The sequence below is a fragment of the Lycium barbarum genome, chromosome 9 (genome assembly GCF_019175385.1).
Source record: "Lycium barbarum isolate Lr01 chromosome 9, ASM1917538v2, whole genome shotgun sequence".
Classification (NCBI taxonomy): Eukaryota; Viridiplantae; Streptophyta; class Magnoliopsida; order Solanales; family Solanaceae; genus Lycium; species Lycium barbarum.
The window spans coordinates 67,996,433-68,022,122 of NC_083345.1; the positions used below are offsets into that span (position 1 = coordinate 67,996,433).

The window sequence follows — 25,690 nt, forward strand, 5'->3', positions numbered from 1 at the left end:
AGGGATTAGACATGAGGGATATGCAAAGCAGGCAGAGAAGAAGGCCTGAAAGGGTGGAAATTTTCGCAGCTCCTTCTCTACGGGGTAGAGTTCTCAAGTGTATCCAGGGTGTTCGGTTCATTCCCCTATGCAGGTGTCTATTCGGGGCCCATCAGGGGTCAGTCATTATTCTTCGATTCATCATGGGGCGTAACCCAGCTACCCAGAGCATGGGGTCATACCGCCTCATCAGCTTCTGTTTAGCGACCTATGCTGAACCGTTCTTTTTTCGGTTGTGATGAGCGAGGGTATTTTAAGAGGTTTTGCCCCAGACTCAGACAGGGCGGTCAGGGGACTCAGTATCAGGCTCCTCGAGCTCCATTCGCACCAGATAAGGGGGGCAAGGACCATGTACAGGTAAGGCAGGGTGGCCACACCGCTGGTAGGGGTGTCACTCATCCTAATCGAGGCGGATCTCAGGCAGGAAGAGGTGGATAGCAACCCGGCACTGGATAGGGTAATCACAATGGTTCACATGCTACAGGGGGCGCGATCACTCTTATGCCTTCCCAGGCAAACCCGAGGCTGAGGCCTTCAATGTTGTCATCACAGGTACTATCTTAGTCTGTGACTGGAAGGCTTCTATTTTATTTGATCTGGGTTCTACTTTTTCATACATGTCTTCATATTTTACTGTGGGTTTGGATGTGATTTGTGATACACTTGATGCCCCTATCCTTGTATCTATTCCGATCGGAGATTTAGTGATAGTAGATAAAGTTTACCTTTCTTGCGTTGTTACATTTATGAGACATAGTACTTGGGCGGATTTAATTATCCTAAACATGGTAGACTTTGATGTCATCTTGGGCATCAGTTGGTTGTCCTCACATTATGCGATTCTAGATTGTCACTCTAAAACACCTTCGCTATGCCCGGGGTACCTAGGCTTGAGTGGAAAGGTAAATTTAGTCCTCTACCTAGAAAGTTATATCCTTTATTCGTGCTAAGAAGCTAGTAGAGAGGGGTTGTTTAGCTTATGTGGCACATATCCGTGATACCAGTGTAGATACTCCACCTATTAATTTAGTTCCAGTGGTACGTGAGTTTGTGGATGTGTTTCCCGCGGACTTGCTAAGTATGCCACCTGACGATGACATTGACTTCTAGATTGATTTAGACTCAGGGAATCGTCCTATCTCTATTCCACCCTATAGGATGGCGCCCACAGAGCTGAGGGAATTGAAAAAGCAGTTACAAGATCTCTTGAGTAAGGGGTTCATTCGCCCGAGTGCCTCTCCTTGGGGTGCTCCCGTGTTGTTTGTTAAACAAAAATGGGTCTATGCGCATGTGTATTGATTATCATCAGCTAAATAAAGTCAGTATCCGAAATAAATATCCCATCCCCCGTATTGATGATTTGTTCAATCAGCTTCAGGGAGCTTTTGTGTTCTCTAAAATTGACTTAAGGTCAGGGTATCACCACTTAAAGATTCAGGCAGAAGATGTTCCTAAGACAACCTTCAGGACCAGGTATGGACACTATGAGTTCTTGGTTATGTCTTTCGGGCTTACTAATGCCCCAGCTGTGTTTATGGATTTGATGAGCAGTGTTTTTAAGCCCTATTTAGATTCTTTTGTGATAGTATTCATTGATGATATCCTGGTGTATTCTAGAAGTAAGGAGGATTATGAGAAACATTTGAGGATTGCTCTTGGCCTATTGCGGGAGAAGAAGTTGTACGCTAAGTTCTCCAAGTGTGAATTTTGGTTGTCTTCTGTGTCTTTCATGGGGCATGTAATTTCGAAGAAGGGTATTATGGTGGATCCGCAGAAGATTTAGGTAGTCAGGGATTGGGCTAAGCCCACATCAATGACCAAAATCCATAGTTTCGTGGGTCTGGCTAGGTACTATCATCGGTTTGTGAAGGGGTTCGCCTCTATTGTTTCTCATTTGACCCATTTGACTCAGAAAGTGGTACTATTTCACTGGTCTGACGAGTGTGAGGAGAGCTTTCAAAATCTCAAGACCTTGTTGACGACAACTCCTATTCTAGCATGCCCGTGGAGGGCAAGAATTTTGTTGTTTATTGTGATGCTTCACGCTCTGGTTTGGTTGCTGTTTTGCTGCAGGAAAAGAAGGTGATTACTTATGCTTTTGGACAGTTGAAGATGCATGAGAAGAACTATCCTACTCATGACTTTGAGTTGGCAGCAGTGGTGTTTGCGCTGAAAATTTGGAGGCACTACTTGTATGGTGTCCGTGGTGAGGTGTACACTGATTATTGTAGCCTGCAGCATGTGTTCACTCAGAGAGATCTGAAGTTTAGGTAGCGGAATTGGATGGAGTTGCTGAAGGATTATGACATTACCATTCTATATCATCTTAGTAAGGCGAATGTTGTGGCCGACGCGTTGAGTAGGAAGTTAGCCAGTATGGGAAGTCTGGCTCGTTTGATCTCTTCGTAGCGTCCATTAGCTAGAGAGGTTCAGACTCTGGCTAACAGTTTTATGAGGGTGGACATGTCTAGCAAGGGCAGCGTGTTGGCTTATGTTGAGGCCAGGTCATCGTTTCTGGAGTAGATTAAGGCTAAACAGTTTGAGGATGCTAAGTTGTGCAAAATTCGTGACAAGGTGTAGCGTGGTGAGGCCAAGGTGGCCGTGATCGACGAAGAGGGGGTGTTGTAGATTAAGGGGTGAGTTTGCGTGCCATGTATGGGTGATTTGATCAAGACTATTCTAGAATAGGCTCATAGTTCGAGGTATTCCATTCATCCTGGTGTTACTAAGATGTATCGAGATCCGAGACAACATTACTGCTGGGCTAGGATGAGGCGTGACTTAGTGGAGTTTATTGCTTAGTATTTGAACTACCAACAGGTGAAGTATGAACATCAGAAACCTGGGGGTACACTTCAGAGGATGCCCATTCCCTAGTGGAAGTGGGAAAGAATAGCAATGGATTTCGTGGTTGGTCTTCCAAAGACGCTGGGGAAGTTTGGTTCTATGTGGGTTATTGTCGATAGGTTGACTAAGTTTGCTCATTTTATTCCGGTCTAGGTAACGTATAATGCAGAGAAGTTAGCCAAGTTGTACATCAGGGAGGTGGTTCGATTGCATGGGGTTTTGATTTCCATCATCTTTGACAGGGGCACTACTTTTACATCGAACTTCTAGAGGACTCTACAGGCCGAGTTGGGCACTAGGTTGGACCTTGTCACACCCCTTTTTTTCCACGAGAAATAAAAAAATAAACTTAATTTTTTATTTTTATTTAAAAAGAAGGGTTTTTCCAATTAAAGTGACATTTTGAGAAGGGATTATTTATTTATTACAGAGTCGCCACTTGGAATTGAGTTTTGGTGTTCCAAGTCACCTTATTGAACCCCTAATCAAAAGGAAAGTTGACTCTTTATTTATTGGTCTGCGAAACAAAAGATCGGGTAAGGAATTCTGTTGACCGGGGAGAAGGTATTAGGCATTCCCCAAATCCCGTGGTTCTAGCATGGTCGCTTTATCGACTTATATCTGGCTAAAATCAATTCTTGGATAAAATGTATTTATTATCTATGCCTATGGTTTGCTTAATATTGTTTACCTGTTACTAGTTTTGACTAAAACGCGTAGTTGCTACCTCAATCTCGATACACAGAAAATTTATAGCTAAAAGTATTTCTCCACTAATTAAGTAAAATAAAATCCTTTAAATAGTTGAAATATCGTGATTAATTGATTCAACTTGTAAAATCATCTAGTGCCGAAGTGTAGCCGGCATGAGCATCTTTAATTTATTATTTATAAAATAGCTTTGTCTTGGGGCATCAACAAACTCTTTGTCCATTTCTTCTTTAAAATAAAATCAAGTATATATGATGGATATATTTCTTACAATGTCTTCTTTGTCCTCTTCCTGCCCCATATTTAAATATCTCAAACTTGGTATTGGAAAAACACAACAAAGCTTCCCACTCTCCAATATTAAATACCAAGAAATTAAGCTTGTAAATCTATTCCTCCTACACACATGAAGTAACTATCCATACAAACAGTAGTCAAGCACATCCTAAATATCTAAGAAAGATCACTCCACATTCTAAAAGAAAAATTAATCTAAGCTATATTCATGATACTATCTATTGTTCCTTTCTTTTCAAATCCGACCCCACAACACGTTTTTATATATGTTTTGGGTCTGGCCATATCATGATAGTATAATTCTATTTGCTTAATAAAAGACTAACTATTTAATCTAAGTAACTGTTTCCTTAAACAACTATAAATTAAGAAAATATATTAGACCAATAAAATTATATTATGCTAACACATGAAAAGATATTTCAATAATAAAGACGTATAAATCCGAACACGTTAACCAACAGTGAGTCAAAATACTATATACTTGGTCTAACTTAGTTGAGTCGATGTTAGTTTCATTATAAACTTATTCCTTTCTATTTTAACTAAGCATGGATTTCAACCAGCCATTTAACACACAAGAAATAGTCACATATGCTATTAAATCATTTTTAAAAAAAAATAGCAAAAACATCCTCAGAGGCAAATCGTACCTATTGTTGACTACCATATGTGAAATTTGGAAGAAATTAAATTTTAATACTAAACAAAGGGAACTGAGCATTCAAAGGCTAACCATTAATGTTATCATAAACTTTTAAACTCAAAATGGAATAAACTATTAGTGATGTTAGAAAAAAAGCTTTAACATAACGTGTTACTAACAATATTCAGAATCATTAAAACATGCACACAAAAATAAATAATTTTATACTTAACAATCTTTAAGAGCACTAACAAGACCATTGAAACATGAAGAGTTTCCAGGCAAAGATGTGAACACTGTGACTGATTTTTGACCTGACTATTATTTGAAAGGCGAAAAGAAATAAAAGGAAAGGATGTGACCGAGTCTTGGTTTTGGATAGCCTACATATCCTGGGGTTTAAGGGAATCAGGTCACGTGTAGTTCAGGTGGGTAAAAGGATAGAATGATGAGTTGGATGATCGAGTGAGGTCCCTTCGAGGTTCCGGTTCGTGGCTCCTGTTATTACATTAAAGAAATGAAAAATACAACAAAAGAAGAAAGGAAATACAAGATCCTATTTACTATACTTGTCTTGAATCTTCCTTTAGACCTTCACTTGGATCTTCAGTTATCACCTCACCTTCTTTCGGTGGGTACCTTGATCTCAAAGTATGATCTTGAAGTTAGAATGTGTGACTTAGACTTGCAACTTGGAGTAAATTGTTGATTGTCTTCCAAGTAACAGTTCGTAGAATATTCTTGGATGCTTGTTTCTTGACTAGAGGCTGAGAAGATGAATATTGAGATGTTGGGTTGCTTTATATGTCCAAGCCGACTCTAACTATCCTTACAATTGAGCATTCTTCTTTTCTCTGACCAATGATGGAACTTCATTCTTGAATATCAATTCTGTGCTTCACGGGAGAACCTGCAAGCCATCAAAGACAAACAAAAACGAACAAAATTTTCTGTCCCAGTTTGTACCAGGAAAATTTGTGAGTGTTAGGAAAATCATAAACCACCTGGGACTGTATTCTGAGGTAGTCAACCTAAGATTTAAAAACGTGACTGTATTCTGAGGTAGTCAACCTGAAATTCAAATACGTGACTGTATTCTGAGGTAGTCAACCTGAAATTTAAAATACGTGACTGTATTCTGAGGTAGTCAACTTGGAATTTAAAATACGTGACTGTATTCTGAGGTAGTCAACCTAAAATTTAAATACATGACTGTATTCTGAGGTAGTCAACCTGAAATTTAAAAACATGACTGTATTCTGAGGTAGTCAACCTGAAATTTAAATACGCAACTGTATTCTGAGGTAGTCAACCTGAAATTTAAAAACATGACTTTATTTTGAGGTAGTCAACCTGAAATTTAAAAACATGACTGTATTGTGAGGTAGTCAACCTGAAATTTAAATACGCGACTGTATTCTGAGGTAATCAACCTGAAATTTAAAAACATGACTTTATTTTGAGGTAGTCAACCTGGAATTTAAAATACGTGACTGTATTGTGAGGTAGTCAACCTGAAATTCAAATACGTGACTATATTCTGAGGTAGTCAACCTGAAATTAAAAAAAGCATGACTGTATTCTGAGGTAGTCAACCTGAAATTTAAATACGTGACTGTGTTCTGAGGTAGTCAACCTGAAATTTAAATACGTGACTGTGTTCTGAGGTAGTCAACCTGAAATTTAAACACGTGACTGTATTCTGAGGTAGTCAACCTGAAATTTAAACACGCGACTGTATTCTGAGGTAGTCAACCTGAAATTCAAATACGTGACTGTATTCTGAGGTAGTCAACCTGAAATTTAAAATACGTGACTGTATTGTGAGGTAGTCAACCTGAAATTTAAATACGCGACTGTATTCTGAGGTAGTCAACCTGAAATTTAAATACATGACTTTATTTTGAGGTAGTCAACCTATGAAAATATGAGAAAAACAGGGACTTTTGTTCCCTAAAATGCAGCCAGGGAATGTCGTACCCTATGAAGACATGAAAAGAAATAGGGGTTTTTGTTTCCTAAAATGCAACCAAGGAATGTCGTACCCCGTGAAGGTATCATAAAAAGTAGGGGTTTTGTTCCCTAAAATGCAATCAATAATAACATGATTATATGCGTATCAAAGGAAAAAAAAACATTTGAGAACCTATTTTATGGCGTCCATCAATTTTTAAGAACTGTTTTCTTAAATTTCTTCGCCCCTGTTTTCAACAAAGAAAAAAATTTGTTAGTCTTAAAATGGTGGTCGGTTTGTGGCCTTCACTCGCTGTGGAAATTGTCTTAGAGCCCATCACACTTTACGAAAAACGAGGCTGATAGTGATCGACCAAATTGCTTAGAAACTATCTTTGCTTGCGAGAGACCATGATCTTTCAATGCTCACTTTGACTATTTTGTACCCCGTATCATTTTGCGTATGTGGTGTAATCGATCTTATTCTTAGAGCAAATTTTTGTTGTGGTGATCCTTCAACCTAGTACCTCGAAATAATGCTTTGCTTTTCGGGCAATTCACTTTTCTGGATAGATCACAAATGGATTTATACCGTTGTCGATGTGGTGCGTGCCCAATAGTCATTGCTCTGTACCGCTAGGAAACTATAGTCAATTTTGCAGCCTTTTCTTTGCTCTTGAATTTGACGCAAGATTATACCGAAAGGGACTCAGAGAACAATACTAGAGATAAGGAGAAGAAAATGACAAAATAAAAAAAATAAAAGGAGTTATGTTTAAACAAAAAGGTGTCCCTTTCGGGGAAAGAGGGAAGAGACTTATCTGGAGGTATATGCCGACTTCAATGAATCATGACATGCATTTTGGACTGGACGCTTGATCCGTCTGAGCTGTCTAAATCTCAAAATATGGTACCCTTCAATCCGGAACCCGGCTTTCTATGTAGATCGTGTTCATGCCGGAATAGAAGAAACTCATTTGATCAATGGTTCCCTGTGCGGGTCTTTACCAACTGACCTTTCTCAACTTACAATCATCTTATAGCGCCCTTGAGGGTTTTCACCAATTAAGACTTTTTTTTTTTTTAAACTTACAATCGTCTTATAGTGCCTGTGAGGGTTTTCACCAATAAGACTCTCTCATTTTTTATTTTTTTTGAATTCATTATCGCCTTATAGTGCCCGTAAGGGTTTTCACTAGTAAGACTCTCATTTTTTCTTTCCTCGTTTGCATTCAAATAAAGCGTTGTATACAACACCAAAGTCGTGGCACGCTGATTTGGCATTCTCAAAGATCGAAGGAAAGGCAAAAGAATCATAGATTGAATTACAACTTTGGAACCTTTTCATGAAATAAAAAATAAAAAATAAAATAAAATAAAAATGTCCCAGTTTCTTCGAATACTAGGGAAATATGATTTTTTTTTTGGTGGGACCGAACCCCGAAATAGGGCTGCCTACGTATCCTTTTAGGAATCAGGTCGAACGTAGTTCAATAAACACTTTTTTTTTTTGGTTTTTTTGTGTTTTTTTTTTGTTTTGTTTTGTTTTTTTTTTTTTTTTTGTTTTGTTTTTTTTTTTTTGTTTTTTTTTTTGGTGGGCTACATTAGTTCCAAAGAGGGGAAAACAAAGAAAATGTGCATAAAGCTCAAAGGGGCTAGAAAAAGGGTGACCGGTGTTTGGATAGTGAGAACGATAGCCTTTCGCCATCCCGAACTGAAAATGCCAAGTACCATAGCGTCGAAGTGAAAACATATCAAACATAATATCTTTTGACTGAGCCTGTGTTAATGGCTATGTCAGTCACCTTTCCCTCTATATCGGACAACTGCAAAGCTCCCTTTGACAACACCTGTTTGATAACATAAGGGCCCTGCCAATTTGGGGCGAATTTTCCCCTCGCTTCTTCTTGGTGCGGAAGGATGCGTTTCATAACAAGTTGGCCCACCTCAAAATGTCTTGGATGCACCTTCTTGTTGTAAGCGCGAGCCATCCTTTGCTGGTATAACTGGCCAAAACAAACTGCTGTCAACCGCTTTTCATCGATTAACGATAATTGTTCTATTCTAGACTTGACCCATTCAGTGTCATCAATCTCTGCTTCAACAATGATTCGAAGAGAGGGGATCTCTACTTCTGCTGGTATGACTGCCTCAGTTCCATAAACCAATAAGTAAGGAGTTGCGCCAACAGACGTGCGGATTGTCGTGCGGTACCCTAAAAGAGCAAAAGGCAATTTCTCTTGCCATTGCCTGGATCCTTGTACCATCTTCCTGAGGATCTTCTTTATGTTTTTGTTTGCAGCTTCAACAGCTCCATTGGCTTTGGGTCGATAAGGGGTAGAGTTGTGATGCACAATTTTAAATTGCTCACATACCTCCTTCATGAGATGACTATTAAGGTTGGCCGCATTGTCCGTGATAATGGTCTTTGGTATACCAAAACGACATATGATGTTAGAGTGAACAAAGTCTACCACTGCTTTCTTAGTGACTGATTTGAACGTAACAGCTTCTACCCATTTGGTGAAGTAGTCAATGGCAACTAGAATGAATCTGTGCCCATTAGAAGCTTTTGGCTCAATTGGCCCAAAATCATCTATCCCCCAAGCTACGAAGGGCCAAGGAGCAGACATAGGGTGCAACTCCGACGGGGGAGAATGAATTTTGTCACTGTGAATTTGGCATTGATGACACTTGCGAACAAAGCGAAAACAATCTCGCTCCATGGTAAGCCAATAGTATCCTGCTCGAAGAATCTTCTTTGCTAGAACATAACCGTTCATGTGCGGGCCACATACTCCGGAGTGCACTTCATTCATGATCATTTCAGCTTCTTGGGTATTCACACATCTCAACAAATTCAAATCTGGGGTCCTTTTGTATAAGATCTCCCCACTCAGAAAGAAACCATTGGAAAGTCGCCTGATAGTTCTTTTTTGATCTCCGTCGGCATGTATTGGTTATTGTTGTGTTTTTAAGAATCTTTTGATATCGTGATACCATGGCTCACCATCTGGCTCTACTTCAATTGTATTGCAATAACCATGTTGATCCATAATCTGAATCTCCAACGGATTAATGTAAGCATTGCCTGGGTATGGAAGCATTGAGGCTAAAGTGGCCAAAGCATCAGCCAACTCATTGTGAAATCTGGGAATATATCTGAACTCAATTGACTTAAACCTTTTGCTAAGGCCCTCCAAACATTGTTTGTACGGAATGAGCTTGATGTCTCGAGTTTCCCATTCACCCTGAGCCTGCCGAATGAGTAAGTCAGAATCTCCAAATACTATTAATTCATGTGCATCCAGATGTATTGCCATGTTTAAACCCATTATGCAAGCTTCATATTCCGCTGTATTATTGGTACAAAAGAAACGAAGTCGTGCCGTGCCGGGATAATGATGCCCCATTGGTGAAATAAGAATTGCCCCAATCCCGACACCTTTAATGTTGACCGCTCCATCAAAGTATAATTTCCAGACATGACTGTCATCGTGAACTTCTTCCTCAACTGAATTAATCTCTTCGTCAGGAAAGTAAGTATTCAAAGGCTCATACTCATCGTCAACTGGGTTTTCTGCCAAATGATCGGCCAATGCTTGTGCTTTTATAGCGGTGCGGGTGACATAGACAATGTCAAACTCCGTAAGTAAAATCTGCCACTTTGCTAACCTTCCACTCGGCATAGGTTTCTGAAAGATATACTTCAAAGGATCCATTCGAGATATAAGGTGAGTCGTATAGGATGAAAGATAGTGCTTCAGTTTCTGGGCGACCCAAGTCAAAGCACAACACGTTCTTTCTAAAAATGTGTATTTTACCTCATAGCTTGTGACTTCTTGCTCAAATAATAGATCGCTTGTTCCTTCTTGCCTGTGGCATCATGTTGTCCTAGAACGCAACCAAAGGAGTTATCCATCACTGATAGATACAAAAACAAAGGCCTACCCGGTTCTGGCGGGACAAGCACTGGAGGGTTAGATAAATATTCCTTAATCTTATCAAAAGCCTCTTGACACTCGTCTGTCCACTTGACAGCAGCATCCTTCTTCAACAGCTTGAATATGGGCTCACATGTAGTGGTGAGCTGAGCGATGAACCTACTGATGTAGTTCAACCTACCAAGAAGACTCATGACTTCAGTTCTGTTCTTCGGGGGCGGTAATTCCCGAATGGCTTTTATCTTGGAGGGGTCTAATTCAATTCCTCGCCGACTAACTATAAACCCTAGAAGTTTCCCAGATGGAACTCCAAATGCACACTTGGCTGGATTGAGCTTGAGGTTGTACTTCCGCAATCTTTCAAAGAACTTTCTCAGATCACGCACATGGTCAGCTTGAGTTTTGGACTTAATGATCACATCATCGACATACACTTCGATTTCTTTATGCATCATGTCGTGCAAAATAGTAGTCATAGCTCTCATATAAGTTGCCCCTGCGTTCTTCAAACCAAATGACATAACCCTGTAACAGTAAGTCCCCCATGGGCTGGTGAAGGCGGTATTTTCTGCATCCTCTTCATCCATCAAAATTTGGTGATACCCAGCATAACAATCCACAAAAGATTGAATCTCGTGTTTGGCACAATTGTCAACAAGAATGTGGATGTTAGGCAAAGGAAAGTTGTCCTTTGGACTGGCTTTGTTCAAATCTCTATAGTCAACACAAACTCTGGTTTTCCCATCCTTCTTTGGTACGGGCACAACATTTGCTAGCCATGTAGTAAATCGGACGACCCTGATCACATTTGCACTCAATTGCTTCATGATTTCCTCTTTAATCTTATCACTTACCTCTTTCTTAAATTTTCTTTGCTTTTGTTGGACTGGTGGGAAATCAGGGTATGTTGGAAGTTTGTGCACTACCAGATCAACGTTCAAACCCGGCATGTCATCATAAGACCAAGCAAACACATCTTTATATTCAAACAAAACCTGGATTATGTCATCTCTGGTCTTTTGTTCGGCATGAATGCTTATCTTTGTTTCTCTAGTTTCATCAGAAGTTCCCAAATTAATTTCCTCGGTTTCATTTAGATTAGGCTTAGGCTTATTCTCAAATTGATCCAGTTCCCTTTTTATTTCTTCAAAAGCCTCTTCTTCATCATATTCGTCAACCTATTGATTCATTGGTTCGAGATTGATTAGACAGCTCTTTAAGATCTGGACGTGAATTCCGCATGCATGTCATGTTATTAGAGCCGGCGTTAACGAAACTGAAATGAAATTAAATAACAACATTAGGGAAAAAGAGAAGATAGAATTGACTAAGAAACTGGAACTTCATTTTATTGAATTGGAAAGGATAGAAGGGTTAACATTAGAGCATAGCAAATAAACTATTTGGATTACCACCCAGAGAATAATCCAAATATAGAAAAAACAGCAAAATAAACTACCAAGACTCCTTCTTTGTGGGGAGAGGAGTAGCTTCCCAGTTGGCGAGCTTGACTTCTGGGCCAATACGTTGCACATCTGCATGACTAGGGCCTTCCCCAATCTGAACCATGTTTACTCCATAGAACATTTCTTTGAGACCTTGACATATTTCGTCCACGTCATCTTGGACAGACATGTCCTTATCCTCTTCAAGACGTGACCTAGTAAAAGACTTGGCAATGTGGGGAATGGGCTTTGGCAATTTCCAAACCTTATTTTTCTGCTCTTTTGCCCATTTTCTGTCAGCATTAGTTGGCCTAAAACCCAAACCAAAAGTATCTTGATTACCAAATGGAGAGATCGGGTCAACAATTCCTTGTAATGACACCCCCAAGCCCTTTCCTGGCTCATAACCATTTTGCAGCATTTGTGTAGCCACCATGACTGAAGTAGAGGATAGACGAGGCTCTAAGATAGGCTTCCCTTCCATAAACTGATCAGCTGCCACTATTTCAAAGGTCTGAAATATGAGGGATTCACAACCTTCCTTGGCCTCGACACATGGGACAGAAGGGTCTCTATATATTGAAAGATCATCTTCACCGTGAACAATAATTTCTTGTTTCTCATATTCAAACTTGACCACTTGGTGTAAAGTAGATGGCACCTCTCTGGCTGCATGGATCCATGGCCTTCCTAAAAGCAAGTTGTAGGAAGTGTCCATGTCTATAACTTGGAATGTGATCCCAAAATCAGCAGGTCCAATTTTTAAAGTAAGATCAATCTCACCAATGGTGTCTCTTTTTGCGCCATCGAAAGCTCGAACACACACATTGTTAGTACGAATTCTATCTGTGCTGATTTTCAAACTTTGCAAAGTAGAGAGGGGGCAAATGTCCACACCCGAGCCTCCATCAATCATGACTCTTTTCACATAATGTTCTTCACATTTGACAGTTAAATGCAAAGCCTTATTATGTCCAGCTCCTTCCACAGGCAACTCATCGTCGGTGAAAGTGATTCTATTCACCTCAAATATTCTATTGGCCATCTTTTCCAGGTGACTTACAGTTGTTTTGTCTGAAACATGTGCCTCATTCAGAATTCTAATCAATGCTTGACAGTGCTCTTTAGAATGTATGAGCAAAGATAGCAATGAAATCTGAGCAGGAGTTTTTCTCAACTGATCAACAATAGAGTAATCCTGAACTTTCATCTTCTTTATGAACTCTTCAGCTTCTTCTTCAGTGATAGGTTTTTTCACCGGAAATTGGCTATCCCTGGCTTGTCTGGCTCTCCTTAATTCTTCTGGAGCATAACACCTTCCAGAACGCGTTAAGCCACCAGTTTCATCTATTTCTTCAACAATCTCCTTGCCTTTGTAAGTCACAGTGGTTTTGTTGTAGTTCCATGGGACAGTTTTCATGTTTGTCACTGGAATTTGTGTCGTGTGCTTTATCACAATTAGTTTTGTCATCTTTCCTAAACCATTCTGGTTTTGACCAAACTTGGGAAAACCACTAGAAACATATAATTTTGGTCCAGTTACTAATGTCTCTTTTTTCTTTGTGGCTCCAGGAACATACAATATCAACTTCCCCGAGCCTTTGAGATTCGCATTAGAACTTGCACCTTTTACACACAACGATGCTTCTTGTGCAGACTTTGTCACCATACCCAACCCTTCTTTTAAGGTGTCAATTTCCATTATTGTTTTGCCTGTTTGCTTGTATTCCTTATCGTCACAGATCATCCCAATAACATGAGCATTGTTATGAGCAGGAAGTGGGTTGTTGGTGACATTCGGAGCCTCTTCGTCATGTATTACAATTGCTTTGTCATCAATTAGCTTCTCAATGGCTCTCTTCAAAGTAAAACAATTTTCTGTGCTATGACCCTGAGCGTTAGAATGATACTTGACAGTGGGGTCAAAACCTTTTGCATTTGGGTTGACATTATACGACATGATAGGTTCAATCAAACCCAATTGTATCAATTTCCGCAACAGGCTTGTGTATGATTCTCTAATTGGGGTGAAATTTTCCCTCTGTCTTTGTTCTCTTACATAATCAGTCTTAGGGCGTGGATTATAAGGTGCTTGAAGATTTTGTTGTTGGGGACGAAAGCCTTGTGGAGCAGGCGCCCTCCATTATTGGCGTTGAGGAGGTCGGGCATATGCCTGGGTGTTGAAAACCATATATTGGGGTGGAGCAATTGAGTAGTGGGGATCCTGATGCGGATAAAAATGTTGAGGTGAGTTGGATTGTCCTCGTAAGATTTGGTGGTTTGTCCCCCTTGGAGCAGCACTGGACCCTGATGCCATCATGGATCCTTCCTCATTCTTTTTTTCGATTTCCAAAACCACCAGACCCATTTTGAATTGCTTGGGTGGTAGCCTTGAGTGCTACCTGACTCACAATTTTGCCGGACTTTATGCCATTTTCAACCATTTCCCCAACTTTAATTGCTTCTGCGAATGTCTTTCCCACTGTGGAAAGCAAATAGTGGAAGTAATCATGTTACATCCGGCATTTTTGCATATTCGAAAAAAATTTCAGATAACTTGACTTGTAATGAATAAAGCTATATTTGGACCTTGCTTGGTATGCATGTGTTGGCTATGAATACATTGGTGTGGAATTACGAAAGGAGGCCAAGGGCAAAATTGGAATTTTGGAAACTAGTTTCGGGAATTACAAAATGTGATCTATACGTCATTGGGCCAAAATAGTGGAATGAAAAATTAAGGCCCAATTGTTAAGGGTGGCCGGCCATAGCCCATTAAGAGGAGCCCAAGCCCAAGTTTTAATTAAAGACATGTGGTAATTAAATAAATAAGGGATCATGTGTCATTCTCATTCAAGAAACTTCAAGAAAAAAAAAAGAAGAATTGAGAGCAAATAAAGGGCCAAGGTTTCGGCCAAGAAAATAATTGGGAGAAAAAAATTGTGTTCACCAATCTTTGATCCAAAAATACAAATCTTCTTGTATCTCTACTAAGTGCAAGATTCTCTACAAAGTGACATAATTATTTTGGCAAGAAAGTAGTCTTGGTGGCAAGTGAAGAACTTGAAGAAAAGGTAAGAATCAATTCATTTTCTTATGTTATGAAGTTTGGTTTATGTTGTAGTAGGTAGAAATGAGTAGAATTTATGAAAATATGGAAGTTTGTGAAGTGGGTGTGTTTGTATGAAAGTGGCTGTGTGTATGTTGATGTATTGGTATAATGAGTTGAAATTTTGGTGTTGTATTCTAGTTGTGGTTATGATGGAATTTATATTGGAAATGAAAGTTGAATGAATTAGTGGAAGTTGGGAAATTTAGTGTGTGGCCGTGTGATGTAGGAGTTTGAAATGAAAATGGATTTGTTGTATTTAGTATGTTAATGGTGTGATTGTGAAATGAATGGAAGAATAATGACTTTAGTTGTTATGGAAGAATGGTTGTTGTTGTTGTAGGAAATTATGCAAATTTATTGTCACTTATGTAAAAATGGAAATGAAAGTATTAAGAGGCAAATTATGGTTGTCATGGATGAATTTGAAAGATAGAAATATATCATGAACGTGTTTGCTAAAAGATTGGAAGTTGTGGGTGAATTATGCCTTTGGTAGGAAACTTGTATATTGTGTATACTTTATGTATATTTGGTGAAAACGATATGATATGCCTTTGAATCATGTTGTAGTGATCTTGATGAGTGATGAATATGAAAATAATAAGTTTCGTTTGGAAGTGTAAGGTCGGAATGAAAGATGTTACGTTATGACGGAAAGATGGCAAATTGTGCCATATTATGTGTTTTGAGATACTTGTTGTCATTATGGATATTGTTGTTGGGTTGTGTTGATTGTTTGGCTGTGTTTAACTTTTGGGGATGTTATATGTATAGGGGAAATGCTGCCGAAATTTCGGTAGGCAAGTATGTATTAAGTTTGGAGTCTTAAAGTTTGAAATTAACAATTGGTAAACTTGACCATTTCTAGATTTTGGACGAAATTGGAATTGAAGCCAAGCGAGCGTACGGCGCAATCGAGGTATGTAAAGCCTACCCCTTCCTTCTTAGGCATGTTCTGAACATAATAGGCTCGGCCGCGAGCCTTAAATACGACTCCGTTCCTCGGAATTCGAGATGGAAATCCGCTCCAATTCCTTCAGTAAGATTGAATCACTTTCCTTATAACTTGTCCCCGAAGTGAACTTTTGTATGCAATCTTCCCAAACGGAGTCGGAATACTTCGAAATGACTATGGATGACCTCATAAGGTTTATTATCAGTAATTTACGCATGCCGCCTCGAGTTGGTCCGAGGTGGGCCCTCGGAGCCCCGATACCTCTTGTATGGCCTAAACTGCCTTATTTTTGTTCGTTTCTCACAAGAAATATCTGAATTATCATTTTGACCATGATATGACTGTTGTTATATAAATCTTGCGAAATGGTTTTGGACATCTAAAAACCTGATTTCGGTGATAATCTGTCGCGCCTTCCCAAGTAGGGTAGGGGCGCGTGTTATGAACGCTATCCGAATACTCTGATTGGACTCGCCATTTGGCCTACTTCAGTTGATTGAGTCGGTATAATGATCTGTATGTATGTGGTTTCTCATTAATCAGTTCGTGCATGTGCTATGATCCCTTTCACCGGATCCCGGGCCGGTTTATATCGTGCGGATGGGCCGCCGAGTCCCTTGTCGGGGGCCGGGTCCCATGTATGAATTTCGAAGTATGATGTGTTCGGTTCCGGGGTACTGTGGTATATGTCGTTCTCGGTTACCGTGTATATGTTACGAAGTATGATGTGTCCGGTTTCCCGGCGTGTGATCTGTCCCCGGGGTTACCGTGGTTATGATATGATGTGTTATGTGACGGAGATGTTCGAAGATATGAAATCTTCTGAAACATGATATGCTGTGGCGCCAGAGGCAGGAGTGGCGACCACGTGCCTGTGCTCTATTATGATTCTGTCTGTCTGATTGGATTCTGATTCCGCCTGTCCGTATGGATTGTGATTCTGCCCGTCCGTCTGGACCATAATTCTGTCCGTCCGGTTGATCTATGGTTTTGTCCGTTATACTTCTGTGCTTCCGGTTCATGTTATGATTATGTTTGTTATGTTTCTGCTTTACATACTCGGTACATTTTTCGTACTGACCCCCGGTTCTTCGGGGGCTGCGCTACATGCCCGCAGGTACAGACGCACTTGGAGACACGCCGCCAGTCTAGGGCTCAGATTCTGCTATTTTGGAGAGCTCCTTTGATCCGAAGCGTGTACTTTTGGTATATATCTTCTGTCTTCTGTATATTCTGTATGTATGGCAACTCCGGGTATGGCGGGGCCCTGTCCCGTCACATGACTCTGTATGTCTGTTAGAGGCCTGTAGATATGTTTGTGGGTTAGGGTCTTTCTGTACGGATGTGTGTATATGTTGTGTTTGGGGCGACCCCATTCGCCGCGGCGGCCGGTCCGCATATGTTGCTTTGTTGGCCGGTTTGGCCTTTGTTGGTATTTTCTGTGCGCAGGGTTATTTTGGATAGTCTGTAAAACAAAGGAAACTCTGCCAAAAATTTTTCTAGAATATAGCCTTGACGACTTCTGTTTTATACTTGAATGTGTTTGGTAACATTCGAGATAGCATTGGATAGATGTGTTTGGGTGCCCAGATCGGGTACTAGTCACGGCCTACGGGGTTGGGTCGTGACAGAAGTGGTATCAGAGCGGTTAGTCCTCGGTATGTCTACAGGCCGTGTCTAGTAGAGTCTTGTTTATCGGTGTGTTGTGCACTACATCTATAAACAGGAGGCTACAGGACATCTAGGATGTTACCCTTCTTTGGATTCTTAGATCGTGCGATAAAGCTGTACGATTAGGATGATTCTCCCTTACGAACTGCTGTATCTACAGCGAGGCTCCAAAAGAGCAGAAGTGTCAGTATTTGGGGGAAATGTTTCTGACCCTCTGCCTGCAGGTGATTGTAGATTGACAAAGGATGAAGAGGACGGCTTCTGATGAGGGGGATGGGGGCTCTAAGAAGGCCCCTAGGATGTCTCCAGGACCGAGTAAGCGGAGCCCCAGCTACTCGATTGAGACTGATCCGTCCGAGGAGTCTACGGGGGATAGCTATGATACCGATCCTTCGGAGGACCCAGCAACAATTCCTCCGGAGATGTTGACCCCCAGAGCAGAGGATTCCGCGGAGGGCGTCTACGATACAGATCCCTCGGAAGATCCGACGATGACTCCTCCAAAGCATCTTACCTCCAGGGAGGAGGATAGTTATGGCAGAGGCCCATCGGATCGTTCTTCTGGGACCACGGAGGAGAGGACTTCCTGGGGTACGCTAGTTGTTTCTGAGAGTGAACCCCATGTCAGCCCGGCTACCTCGGAGAGCACTATGGATTTCTCTTGTCCTTTGCCCTGGTCACCAGTGAGCCAGGAATCATCTAGTTCTCTATACTCCTCCGACTCAGACGCGAGTGATGGCGGGAGCCAGATAGGTGGGGGGCAGACAGATGAGGATGATGACGGACACACTTCTCACGGCAGCTCCCCAGGTCAGATCCGAGATTGATTATTTATAAGTATATGAGTTTCCTAGAATTTCCTGTGCGTATATGATTTCTGAAAAATATTATTCAATAACGACAAACGGGAAGTCTAAAAGGATTAAAGACCCAGTGGATAATAGTGAGGGCGACTGAGATGTCCCTGCCCCAGTGAATATTGAAGATTTAGAAGGGCAGCATGGTAATTGTATGGTTAGACCGGGGTGGGACCCGCTACAAAAAAAAAATCAAAAAAAAAAATTCACTAAGACCCCGATCTGCCCTAAAATTATGTGACAAAGGTCGTGCGGGGCAATCGACGAAATTATATTAGCCCTAACACGTCAAAATGCATGAAAGTCTCGAGGTTAAGCGTGCTAAGGCCAGGGTAATTCTGGGATGGGTGACCCCCCTGGGAAGTAATGCAAATTTTTTCACAAGAGTAAGTATGATAGATATAAATGGAAATTTGGGGTAACCTAAAGGAAAAGAGAATGTGCGGAGTAACTAATGCCCTTACAGGAGTCGCGCAGGCCGGTGCGGACTAAATGGGCGAAAAGAAGAAGCGCAATACCGCTCGAGAAATTGAGCGAATTTGAATAACGGTCGGAGACGTTCGCAAGTAAGATATTAGTAAATGTATATGTATGTGTGTGTTTGTATGTGTATGATCTTCGTCTGGTGCCCATATGGATCAAGAGCCGAGTCCCGGCGACTAATGTTGTGATAGACAAAAGGTTTTACTAAACCGAATACATGAAACGAAGCAGAGACGAGGATACGAATGTTGTCAAAATTATATATAATAGATAAACTCCGGTTACGTTACCACTTAGTCTAGTGCGACGATATTTGGAAAGAAAATGAGTATGGATAGTAGGAAAGATGAAGGATAAGAAATGAGAATAAGCAGAATCCTTGAAAAAGTCGATAAGCGACACGTAAGACGATTTGTATGACAACTTGGTGAACAAGGTTATGAATGAGTGAACAGGTTTCGATGAGATAATCGGTGATATAATTGTCGAGGAGAATAATGAAATGTCGACAAAGGGAAATTTCCATAACTCACTGGAGCCTTAATAGGAGTGATCTGATTCTAATCCAGATTCTATCTGTTGTACTTCTGCACTTCCGATTCTGATAAGGCTCTGCCTATTACGCCTCTGTACTCCTGAATTCGATTATGTTCCCGTCTGATGAATCTTTGTATGTCTGATTCTGAATACGTTTCTGTTTGACATACCTCTGTACGATTGACTCTGATTACGAATCTGTCTGACACGCCTCTGTGTGTCTGATTCTGGATATGAATCCGTCTGATACATTTCTGTACGTCTGATTCTGCTTTCGAATCTGGCTGATACCTCTTTGTACGTCTGACTCCGATCTCAGATTTGTCTGACATACTTCCGCACATCTGACTTTGACTACGAATCTGTCCGCCACAGTTTAGTACGTTTGCCTCCGATTATGAATCTGTTCAATACACTTCTATGCGTCTGATCCCAGTTATGAATCCATTTTGTGTGAAGTGTTTGGTATGACGTGGAATCACGATGATATGGTAAGGAATCGAGGAGTGCAACAAGAAATAGTATTGACTATGATGTCTGGAAAGTATTCGTCTGTTACGAGAATATAGTTTATGGTCCGATGATTATGTGGGGTATGAGAAAATATATCATGAAGGCATTTGAATCAGTGATGTGAAGAATTACTCCATCATATGGGTAAAGAATCCATATCGGAAAATCAACAAAGGACAAGTATAAAAAGAACCCCCCGAAGGAGTATGACGCCCCATGAGGTCAATTTAACATTCGAGGACGAATGTTTTAAAGGGGGGGGGGGGAGGATGTTACATCCGGCATTTTTGCATATTCGAAAACAATTTGAGATAACTTGACTTGTAATGAATAAAGCTATATTTGGACCTTGCTTGGTATGCATGTGTTGGCTATGAATACATTGGTGTGGAATTACGAAAGGAGACCAAGGGCAAAATTGGAATTTTGGAAACTAGTTTCGGGAATTACAAAATGTGATCTATACGTCATTGGGCCAAAATAGTGGAATGAAAAATTAAGGCCCAATTGTTAAGGGTGGCCGGCCATAGCCCATTAAGAGGAGCCCAAGCCCAAGTTTTAATTAAAGACATGTGGTAATTAAATAAATAAGGGATCATGTGTCATTCTCATTCAAGAAACTTCAAGAAAAAAAAAAAGAAGAGTTGAGAGCAAATAAAGGGCCAAGGTTTCGGCCAAGAAAATAAATTGGGAGAAAAAAATTGTGTTCACCAATCTTTGATCCAAAAATACAAATCTTCTTGTATCTCTACTAAGTTCAAGATTCTCTACAAAGTGACATAATTATTTTGGCAAGAAAGTAGTCTTGGTGGCAAGTGAAGAACTTGAAGAAAAGGTAAGAATCAATTCATTTTCTTATGTTATGAAGTTTGGTTTATGTTGTAGTAGGTAGAAATGAGTAGAATTTATGAAAATATGAAAGTTTGTGAAGTGGGTGTGTTTGTATGAAAGTGGTCGTGTGTATGTTGATGTATTGGTATAATGAGTTGAAAATTTGGTGTTGTATTCTAGTTGTGGTTATGATGGAATTTATATTGGAAATGAAAGTTGAATGAATTAGTGGAAGTTGGGAAATTTAGTGTGTGGCCGTGTGATGTAGGAGTTTGAAATGAAAATGGATTTGTTGTATTTAGTATGTTAATGGTGTGATTGTGAAATGAATGGAAGAATAATGACTTTAGTTGTTATGGAAGAATGGTTGTTAAGTTGTTGTAGGAAATTATGCAAATTTATTGTCACTTATGTAAAAATGGAAATGAAAGTATTAAGAGGCAAATTATGGTTGTCATGGATGAATTTGAAAGATAGAAATATATCATGAACGTGTTTGCTAAAAGATTGGAAGTTGTGGGTGAATTATGCCTTTGGTAGGAAACTTGTATATTGTGTATACTTTATGTATAGTTGGTGAAAATGATATGATATGCCTTTGAATCATGTTGTAGTGATCTTGATGAGTGATGAATATGAAAATAATAAGTTTGGTTTGGAAGTGTAAGGTCGGAATGAAAGATGTTACGTTATGACGGAAAGATGGCAAATTGTGCCATATTATGTGTTTTGAGATACTTGTTGTCATTATGGATATTGTTGTTGGGTTGTGTTGATTGTTTGGCTGTGTTTAACTTTTGGGGATGTTATATGTATAGGGGAAATGCTGCCGAAATTTCGGTAGGCAAGTATGTATTAAGTTTGGAGTCTTAAAGTTTGAAATTAACAATTGGTAAACTTGACCATTTCTAGATTTTGGACGAAATTGGAATTGAAGCCAAGCGAGCGTACGGCGCAATCGAGGTATGTAAAGCCTACCCCTTCCTTCTTAGGCATGTTCTGAACATAATAGGCTCGGCCGCGAGCCTTAAATACGACTCCGTTCCTCGGAATTCGAGATGGAAATCCGCTCCAATTCCTTCAGTAAGATTGAATCACTTTCCTTATAACTTGTCCCCGAAGTGAACTTTTGTATGCAATCTTCCCAAACGGAGTCGGAATACTTCGAAATGACTATGGATGACCTCATAAGGTTTATTATCAGTAATTTACGCATGTCGCCTCGAGTTGGTCCGAGGTGGGCCCTCGGAGCCCCGATACCTCTTGTATGGCCTAAACTGCCTTATTTTTGTCCGTTTCTCACAAGAAATATCTGAACTATCATTTTGACCATGATATGACTGTTGTTATATAAATCTTGCGAAATGGTTTTGGACATCTAAAAACCTGATTTCGGTGATAATCTGTCGCGCCTTCCCAAGTAGGGTAGGGGCGCGTGTTATGAACGCTATCCGAATACTCTGATTGGACTCGCCATTTGGCCTACTTCAGTTGATTGAGTCGGTATAATGATCTGTATGTATGTGGTTTCTCATTAATCAGTTCGTGCATGTGCTATGATCCCTTTCATCGGATCCCGGGCCGGTTTATATCGTGCGGATGGGCCGCCGAGTCCCTTGTCGGGGGCCGGGTCCCATGTATGAATTTCGAAGTATGATGTGTTCGGTTCCGGGGTACTGTGGTATATGTCATTCTCGGTTACCGTGTATATGTTACGAAGTATGATGTGTCCGGTTTCCCGGCGTGTGATCTGTCCCCGGGGTTACCGTGGTTATGATATGATGTGTTATGTGACGGAGATGTTCGAAGATATGAAATCTTCTGAAACATGATATGCTGTGGCGCCAGAGGCAGGAGTGGCGACCACGTGCCTGTGCTCTATTATGATTCTGTCTGTCTGATTGGATTCTGATTCCGCCTGTCCGTATGGATTGTGATTCTGCCCTTCCGTCTGGACCATAATTCTGTCCGTCCGGTTGATCTATGGTTCTGTCCGTTATACTTCTGTGCTTCCGGTTCATGTTATGATTATGTTTGTTATGTTTCTGTTTTACATACTCGGTACATTTTTCGTACTGACCCTCGGTTCTTCGGGGGCTGCGCTACATGCCCGCAGGTACAGACGCACTTGGAGACACGCCGCCAGTCTAGGGCTCAGATTCTGCTATTTTGGAGAGCTCCTTTGATCCGAAGCGTGTACTTTTGGTATATATCTTCTGTCTTCTGTATATTCTGTATGTATGGCAACTCCGGGTATGGCGGGGCCCTGTCCCGTCACATGACTCTGTATGTCTGTTAGAGGCCTGTAGATATGTTTGTGGGTTAGGGTCTTTCTGTACGGATGTGTGTATATGTTGTGTTTGGGGCGACCCCATTCGCCGCGGCGGCCGGTCCGCATATGTTGCTTTGTTGGCCGGTTTGGCCTTTGTTGGTATTTTCTGTGCGCAGGGTTATTTTGGATAGTCTGTAAAACAAAGGAAACTCTGCCAAAAAAATTTCTGGAATAGAGCCTTGACGACTTCTGTTTTATACTTGAATGTGTTTGGTAACATTCGAGATAGCATTGGATAGATGTGTTTGGGTGCCCAGATCGGGTACTAGTCACGGCCTACGGGGTTGGGTCGTGACAGAAGTGGTATCAGAGCGGTTAGTCCTCGGTATGTCTACAGGCCGTGTCTAGTAGAGTCTTGTTTATCGGTGTGTTGTGCACCACATCTATAAACAGGAGGCTACAGGACATCTAGGATGTTACCCTTCTTTGGATTCTTAGATCGTGCGATAAAGCTGTACGATTAGGATGATTCTCCCTTACGAACTGCTGTATCTACAGCGAGGCTCCAAAAGAGCAGAAGTGTCAGTATTTGGGGGAAATGTTTCTGACCCTCTGCCTGCAGGTGATTGTAGATTGACAAAGGATGAAGAGGACGACTTCTGATGAGGGGGATGGGGGCTCTAAGAAGGCCCCTAGGATGTCTCCAGGACCGAGTAGGCGGAGCCCCAGCTACTCGATTGAGACTGATCCGTCCGAGGAGTCTACGGGGGATAGCTATGATACCGATCCTTCGGAGGACCCAGTAACAATTCCTCCGGAGATGTTGACCCCAGAGCAGAGGATTCCGCGGAGGGCGTCTACGATACAGATCCCTCGGAAGATCCGACGATGACTCCTCCAGAGCATCTTACCTCCAGGGAGGAGGATAGTTATGGCAGAGGCCCATCGGATCGTTCTTCTGGGACCACGGAGGAGAGGACTTCCTGGGGTACGCTAGTTGTTTCTGAGAGTGAGCCCCATGTCAGCCCGGCTACCTCGGAGAGCACTATGGATTTCTCTTGTCCTTTGCCCTGGTCACCAGTGAGCCAGGAATCATCTAGTTCTCTATACTCCTCCGACTCAGACGCGAGTGATGGCGGGAGCCAGATAGGTGGGGGGCAGACAGATGAGGATGATGACGGACACACTTCTCACGGCAGCTCCCCAGGTCAGATCCGAGATTGATTATTTATGAGTATATGAGTTTCCTAGAATTTCCTGTGCGTATATGATTTCTGAAAAATATTATTCAATAACGACAAACGGGAAGTCTAAAAGGATTAAAGACCCAGTGGATAATAGTGAGGGCGACTGAGATGTCCCCGCCCCAGTGAATATTGAAGATTTAGAAGGGCAGCATGGTAATTGTATGGTTAGACCGGGGTGGGACCCGCTACAAAAATAAATCAAAAATAAAAATTCACTAAGACCCCGATCTGCCCTAAAATTATGTGACAAAGGTCGTGCGGGGCAATCGACGAAATTATATTAGCCCTAACACGTCAAAATGCATGAAAGTCTCGAGGTTAAGCGTGCTAAGGCCAAGGTAATTCTGGGATGGGTGACCCCCCTGGGAAGTAATGCAAAATTTTTCACAAGAGTAAGTATGATAGATATAAATGGAAATTTTGGGTAACCTAAAGGAAAAGAGAATGTGCGGAGTAACTAATGCCCTTACAGGAGTTGCGCAGGCCGGTGCGGACTAAATGGGCGAAAAGAAGAAGCGCAATACTGCTCGAGAAATTGAGCGAATTTGAATAACGGTCGGAGACGTTCGCAAGTAAGATATTAGTAAATGTATATGTATGTGTGTGTTTGTATGTGTATGATCTTCGTCTGGTGCCCATATGGATCAAGAGCCGAGTCCCGGCGACTAATGTTGTGATAGACAAAAGGTTTTACTAAACCGAATACATGAAACGAAGCAGAGACGAGGATACGAATGTTGTCAAAATTATATATAATAGATAAACTCCGGTTACGTTACCACTTAGTCTAGTGCGACGATATTTGGAAAGAAAATGAGTATGGATAGTAGGAAAGATGAAGGATAAGAAATGAGAATAAGCAGAATCCTTGAAAAAGTCGATAAGCGACACGTAAGACGATTTGTATGACAACTTGGTGAACAAGGTTATGAATGAGTGAACAGGTTTCGATGAGATAATCGGTGATATAATTGTCGAGGAGAATAATGAAATGTCGACAAAGGGAAATTTCCATAACTCACTGGAGCCTTAATAGGAGTGATCTGATTCTAATCCAGATGCTATCTGTTGTACTTCTGCACTTCCGATTCTGATAAGGCTCTGCCTATTACGCCTCTGTACTCCTGAATTCGATTATGTTCCCGTCTGATGAATCTTTGTATGTCTGATTCTGAATACGTTTCTGTTTGACATACCTCTGTACGATTGACTCTGATTACGAATCTGTCTGACACGCCTCTGTGTGTCTGATTCTGGATATGAATCCGTCTGATACATTTCTGTACGTCTGATTCTGCTTTCGAATCTGGCTGATACCTCTTTGTACGTC

General features: G+C 41.0%; 2 pseudogenes; both read right to left on the reverse strand.

The window, feature by feature from the left end:
* Positions 1–9,453: 9,453 nt before the first annotated feature.
* On the reverse strand, positions 9,454–13,842 carry LOC132611955 (uncharacterized; annotated as a pseudogene).
* A 370-nt stretch (positions 13,843–14,212) lies between these two features.
* LOC132611956 (uncharacterized) overlaps positions 14,213–25,690 on the reverse strand; it is a 91,155-nt pseudogene continuing 79,677 nt past the window's right edge.